The sequence below is a fragment of the Salvelinus namaycush genome, chromosome 25 (assembly GCF_016432855.1).
Source record: "Salvelinus namaycush isolate Seneca chromosome 25, SaNama_1.0, whole genome shotgun sequence".
Lineage (NCBI taxonomy): Eukaryota > Metazoa > Chordata > Actinopteri > Salmoniformes > Salmonidae > Salvelinus > Salvelinus namaycush.
Window position 1 is genome coordinate 380,394 of NC_052331.1, and position 7,490 is coordinate 387,883.

Below are 7,490 nucleotides of genomic sequence, written 5' to 3' on the forward strand. Positions count from 1 at the left end.
AGGTTGGTCGAAAATTGTCAGTGCTACACCAAACAGTACCTGTCCTGTTACTCCCAGTAGTGGATACCAAAAATATTTGATTAAATCACATTATCTGTCAGGTTCTCCCTAGGAGAGGTGGGTGTGGAGTCAGGCGCAGGAGAGAGCAAATTGCAAGAAAGGGCGTTTATTTACAAGTCCAAAGAACAGGAACAGGACCACAACAGTAGCCACAAAACAACAGGAACACAGTCCAGAAAAAAAAGCCTGTTAACAGAACAAACCAAAACGCAACCCAAACAACTGACAGCTCACGAACAATCCCGCACGAACCCAAGAGGGTAGGGCGAGATGAAATACCCCACTAATAACCTAAACTAGAACCAGGTGAGCAACAAGACAGACAAAACCAAACGAAAAGAAAAGGGATCGGTGGCAGCTAGTAGACCGGCGACGACGACTGCCGAGCGCCGCCCGAACAGGGAGAGGAGCCACATTCGGTGGAAGCCGTGACATTATCTGTTGTAACAATCTGTAGCTACATTTCTCTGCATTTTACTACACCTGTGACACACTGAACTGTACTACACTGTTTATACTGTATTTTTTGTTTGTTACTTTTACCATATAACATTCTTGTTGTATACCCAGTTCTCTTTTTGAGTTAGTATTAAATATTGTACACTCCCCTGTATTTTAGACTTTGATTAACATTCTTTGGATATATCTGAATGTCTACCATATGTGTGTGGAAGAAGAGTGCTTCTGACGAATGGTCTTGTACTCTCTGCTGGATAAGCTGGATAAGACTGCCGGAAGTGGTGTAGGGCTCGCAGACCTTAACCACCACCTGTTTGAGCTCTTGCAGAATATGGTTGTTGTGTTACCATTTTACACTTTTTGTGGAAGGGATGTAGGGAAACATGCTTTTTTTTGTAAAGGTGTCGACCTGTGTATAGAGACAGAAGAGTGTATTGTTTAGGGACAATTAGGGACATTGGGAGCTGCTTTTTAGACAGAAGATCAGTCAACAAAGTGAATTGGCTGGGAAGGCAGTTCTTACACAGTATGTATTGTTGTGCAGGTGCATGTATTTATTGATGCCAAGGCTTCCCCATCTCTCTGTTTCATAAATTTCCTTCAATTAATTAACAAGAGGCTGAATGAAACAGCATCCCTCTGTCTCAGTATGTATAGTGTATCTATCTAATCTATCTGATGGTCAGAAAGAGTATGACATTGTTGCCGCCCGTAACATTGAATGAAAGGGAAGCCAGTGAGCATTTGGCCTCCCTAAATAAAATAAAAGCCAATCAGCATTCATCTAAACTGAGAGAGCTCAGCTGTGAATCGTTCTAATAAACAACAATACATTTACTGTCTCTAACTACAACCAAAAACTCCTTGCTAATCTCAAAGACCTACCTGTAAAACTCCCCCAACCCATTAACTTTGACAGATAATTCTTATCAAAAGTAGCAGGGGATTTTTGTCTTTGTATTGTAATTTTAGAATATGCAGAGATAAGAATGAGGTGGTTGTGTCATTACTGTTGTCTTGATTTTAAACCTTTCAGTGTCCCTTGCTCATTTTTGTCCCACTTGTTGTACTCCATAATCGCACGGTGTGTCCCCTCCCTCATGCTTGTGTACCCAAAATGCCGCCACATTGGGGTATTGTTCAGCAGGGACTCCAGCAGGGACTATTTTTCAGCAAGGACACCAGATAGTTTTACAAAGAGAAAAGGTAAAAAGAGAAAAGGGGTAAACTAAATTGATGACATGGTCTGGAAGGTACTCTGTGGACATCAGGCTACCATCTGTAACCCCATAACACTAACACAAACCCATACAAACACTACACTATTTATGCTATGCGTACTGTAAATCAAGCTATCTTAGCCTTCAGCTTGTGAATATTTTTGCTAACTTACCTTCACGTTGTGCAGAGCTTGGGGTTGGAAACATGCTGGTGGAATCAGATTATGTACCACCTAGAACAAAACACACAACAATATACAACCCAGCTAGCACAGTGGATCTGGGCTGATTGCAGCTGAGAGTACGGGCACTCGGCTGAGAGTCAGACTCGGCCGACGGCAGTATTGCTTATGGCTAGGATGCGGGGATTGAGCTCGGGCCGATTCCGGTGTAAGTTATCTGGCCCAAATGTATTACTTGGGGCTCAGGCCGATTGGGGATACTCTCTGGTAGATGTTTACACGGGCTGCTTTATATAACATTTCATTATTTATTTATTTTTTCCATATTTTCTCATTGTTTCTGTGATCAAAAAATACAATTAACATGTAAATTAAATAGTATTTTATTATTTTGATACTTTGAGCAAAGCAATTGATAAGCATTAAAAACTTTGTGGCTGGAGCCTCCCGAGTTGCGCAGCGGTCTAAGACACTGTGCAAACTGCATTGCTACAGATGCTAGTTCGATACCCGTGCTGGCAACAACCGAAAACCCATGAGGCGACGCACAATTGGCCCGGCGTCGTCTGAGTTAGGAGAGGGTTTGGCCGGCCGGGATGTCCTTGTCCCATCGCGCTGTAGCGGGCCAGGCGCATGCACACTAACACGGGCACATTTTGGGGGGGTGGATGGGTATAATTTGTATGCATAAAATGTATAATAGTAATATTTAAAATTACTAAATTGGGTAATTTTGTATACACTTATTTAAATTTGCACCGGGCCGCTTCTGGGGGGATTCTGGTAAGATGCCGGCAAAGTCGGCTGAATTCCGGTAGATGGAAACGGCCTGATGCACTTGGGCCGATTCTGGGCATTTTGATTCTGGGCCGATTCAATCATTCATTTTGATTCCGAGTCCAACACCCGATTCTGGGCCAATTCAATCAGATCCGGCCCCCTAGGACGATTCCTCATTGCTAGCTGGGAATTTAACCACCCCTCTAATTGTATTGATCTTTGACTAGCTTTGCACACCTAACATGGACATTGCAATACTGTCAGCTAGTTAGCATCACTAAATTGGCAGCAAGATTGCTAACCAGCTGAGAACCAACTAAGCAACCGTAGACTATTTATACACATTCATCATTACTACCAACACACCTAGAGTGAGTTAGCTATATCGACAATTCTATTTTTAGCAACAGAGAGTTTTCCAGACAATGGTGGAATAGATGGCTACCAGATTGAGTTACTCTTATTTGCTAACGTTAGCTAGCTTATGTTTACTATGCTGAAGGTACAGTAGCTATCAGTTGATTTTTTATTTTACTAGGCAAGTCATTTAAGAACAAATTCTTATTTTCATTGACAGCCTAGGAACAGTGAACTGCCTTGGTCAGGGGCAGAACAATTGATTTTTACCTTGTCAGCTCAGGGATTTGATCTGGCAACCTTGCGGTTACTAGTCCAATGCTTTAACCTCTAGGCGACCTGCCGCCCCAACAGTCTAGCAGTGACAACCATGGCATAGGCTAAATTGATTGACAGTGTGTGTAAGTGAGGACTTGGTGGACTGTATATTCTTTAGGTTAGGTTTTACTTTATGTATTCGCTCCTGTATACTGGTATGGGCAAAGACGACAGACAGGTAGGATTCCAGTTGAGGTGGTTTAATAAAGTGGAAGATGCACAGGCACAGAACAGCACAGCACAGTGTATGTAGTATTGATGGGCTAGGGCACTTAGTGCTATGTATGGCAAGTTGCCTCAACCAATGTGTGGTATATCAACAAGGACGCACACTGGCCTTAGTTAACACAAGCTTTTTTGTAATTAGCACAGCCAGATTGAATGCCTATTCCCCCTCAGGAGACTGAAGAGATTTGGTATGGGTCCTCAAATCCTCAAAAAGTTATACAGCTTCACCATCGAGAGAATCCTGACTGGTTGCATCACTGCCTGGTATGGCAACTGCTCGGCCTCCGACTACAGAGTGTAGTGCGTACGGCCCAGTACATCACAGGAGACAAGCTTCCTGCCATCCAGGACCTCTATACCAGGCGGTGTCAAAGGAAGGCCCTAAAAATGATCAAAGACTCCAGCCACCCTAGTTATAAACTGTTCTCTCTGCTACTGCACGGCAAGCGGTACCGGAGTGCCAAGTCTAGGTCCAAAAGGCTTCTTTCTTAACAGCTTCTACCCCCCAAGCCATAAGACTCCTGAAGAGCTAATAAAATGGCTACCCAGACTATTTGCATTGTCCCTCCCACCCCCCTCACCCCACCAACTCTTTTACACTGCTGCTACGCTCTGTTTATTATCTATGCAGAGTCACTTTAACTCTACCTACATGTACATATTGCCTCAATTACCTCGACTAACCTGTGCCCCCGCACATTGACTCTGTACCGGTAACTTCTGTATATAGCCTCGCTACTGTTATTTTACTGCTGCTCTTTAATTATTTGTTATTTTTTACTTATCTATTTTTACTTAACACTTATTTTTCAAAAAACTGCATTGTTGGTTAAGGGCTTGTTAGTAAGCATTTCACCGTAAGGTCTACTACACCTGTTGTATTCAGCGCATCTGACAAATAAAATTTTGTCACGCTTCTTCTACAATTGAACCCAGAAGCAGACTAGGACAAGGAGAGTAGGATGAAGGTGAGTATTTATTTACAAGTTGAAATGTAGCGGTAGAAAGATCCAGGTGGCGGAGCGGGCAGTGGAGGTGAGTTGATGGGAGTGAATAGGCAGATCCAAGGGAGTAACAGAAGCCACCGACGACCAGGCAGGAAGCGGGATTCGTGACAAATTTGATTTGAAGTCGAAACTACTTCACGATTCTACCAGTGAAATGAAAATGCGCTCGTTCTAGCTTGTGGTTTGGATAATGTTGATCTTTATGGCAAAAACTTGATGTTGTTAATATAGTAATGATTGTATGCCATGGCAAAGCCAGGGTGAAATTCCCCTTTAATTGTTACCCAGAGATATTTTGATATTGAGATAAAAATGACTGAATTTGACCTATAATAAAGTAAATAATGGAGTTAGCCCATACATTTTTTTAATTATATAAAAATGAGAAAAGTAGTAGTGAAAAAGTGTAAGATTATAGCAAAAATATTGTCCTCAAACTTTCAGGAAAGAGATACACAGCCTATTCCCGGATTATGTCTGAACGATGCCTCTTTTAGCCTCCGCAGAAGCTAAAATATCTTGATTTGATCGCTACGTTTTGAACAAAGGTTGCTATGTTGACAATTACTTGGATGAAGGAAATGTACTTTATACGGTTGTAATATGTTGTTGTCCCACCTAGCTATCTTAAGATGAGTGCACTAATGTAAGTTTCTCTGGATAAGAGCGTCTGCTAAATGACTAACATTTAAATGTAATAGGATTTTACATAAGGGGTCCACTTTCATATAAAAAAAATTATTTGCTTGCTCCCTCCCTTTAAAAAAAAGAATCTGTTAAAATAGTATGGCCTTAGTTTCCAGAACTACATGGCCAGATGCAAGGTGAAACAAACAACAACATGTGGAAGAGTCTATACCATAGTCAAACCTTGTGGTTTAGCACCCAGCTGCTGTTCAGGACAGACAGACAGACATATCCTATAAGACAGGCAGTCGGACAGCCGGAGTGACCCTATAAGGCAGGCGGACGGACCGACGGACCGACGGACCGACCGACCGACCGACCGACCGACCGACCGACCGACCGACCGACCGACCGACCGACCGACCGGCCAGCCGGCAGACACACAGACACACAGAACTACCCAGGAAGTCTGCAACCTCACCAGACACCAGACACAGCCAACAGTAAGAAGTAAGAATACCTTCCTGGTTATCCATACCTGCAGTATTAATAGCTTATAGGGTATGCTGGTATGCCTATCCATCCTACTCCTATATTAGTTCTGGGTGGAAGCAGCCAACAGTCCAACAGGAGGTGTCAGTAGGTATTATAGAAGAGAGTCTAGGGGTATATCCCAAATGTCACCCTATTCCTATTCCCTATGTAGTGCACTGCTTTTTGGGCTCTGGTCAAAAGTAGTGCACTATAGGGAATAGGGCGCCATCTGGGAGTAGGACAGTCGAGTAGTGTTGTTCTTGGTTCCAGCCACTGTCAGACATACCAGAGTCCTTTCACTGTTTTACAGAGGAGGCACAGCCAACAGTCGACAGCGTCCCGGCTAGTGCCATGTGTCTGAGGAGATGAATAGAGGAGACATACTGTATGCAGACAGCCTTGGCTGAGCGGTCCAAGTAGAGTGATTTGTTCAAAGCTTCCGGGGGCTTTATGTGTCTGTGGTATTATCTAGATCAAGCACATCAAGATCCTGTACCAGCACTGCAGAGAAGTCAGTCAACTTGGCTTCAAAGAGGAGATGTAAATGTTTTATTCTGAACTGGGCCTCCATGGCCTGTCTTTACAAATCAAATCATGTATTTGTGTCAAACATTGCAAAAGATGAGGAGAACTAGAAAAGTCACACAATTTTGACGTATGAGAGCAACTTAATGCCCAAACATGCGTAGCTATTGAATAGGATGAGAGGTGGTTTCTCATTATTTGGAAGATTTCTACATTGTAATTATGTTTTTGCATAAGCGCTAGACTGATAAGAAAACCATATAGAATGTGGTTGAACAGTGCACATTAGTTTCGAACTAATTTGAACATCCAAAAGGTTTTCCCGCAAGTGACGAAAAGTAGGCTACCTCTGCTATGGTACCTTAGAACAGATGCTTGTGGGTCTTTGACCTTGTGGCTCTCCCTAATCCTCAGTGGTTTAGCATCTACTCACAACCTCACCCCTCTCGCCCCATCACCACGCAATCACTCTTTCCAGGACAGTGAGCCTGTGTCCCTGGTCAAAAGGAGTGCACTACATATGGAATAAATAGGGTGCCATTTTGGACACAGAGTTTGAGACACGGCCAGAGACCCGTAACGACTGTGCCGTGTGGCGTTCCTGCGGGTGTGACTAACAGTTTGTAGTGGTACACACTCAGTACATTCGTCATCGGTCAACAGGGCTTGACGTCAACAGAGGAGAAAGAGAGCTGTTCTGTGGTGAGGGTGGAGGAGACTGGAGTGACAGGAGGAAACAGGGTTTGTAAACCACAGAGAGAGCTGGACACTGAGCAGACTTGGATTCAAATACTATTCGAAATCATTTCAAACACTGTATCTGTGCTTGATTGAGCTGGCCTGGCTTACTGGGCCCAACAGAATAGTTTCAAAACTGTAAAACCCGTCCATCTGGGACTTTAGCTAGGCTAGAGCAAATGGCTAAAGAAGTATTTGAAAGATTGCAAGTAGCATTTGAACCCAGGTCTGATATTGAGACACAGACAGAGGGATGTACTGTAGAAACCTAAAAGTAGGGGCGGAGTATCTGGGAGAGAATTGGTGAAACTCTCAGACAAGACTTAAATAAACAGAGATACAGAGAGGTTAGCAGGCCTACGTGCAGACGGCTCCAACACACAGTAGTCTGTGCCATGGCATAAAGACAGCAAGAGACATACAGGTTGCGTTCCAAATGACTCCCATCATAGGGC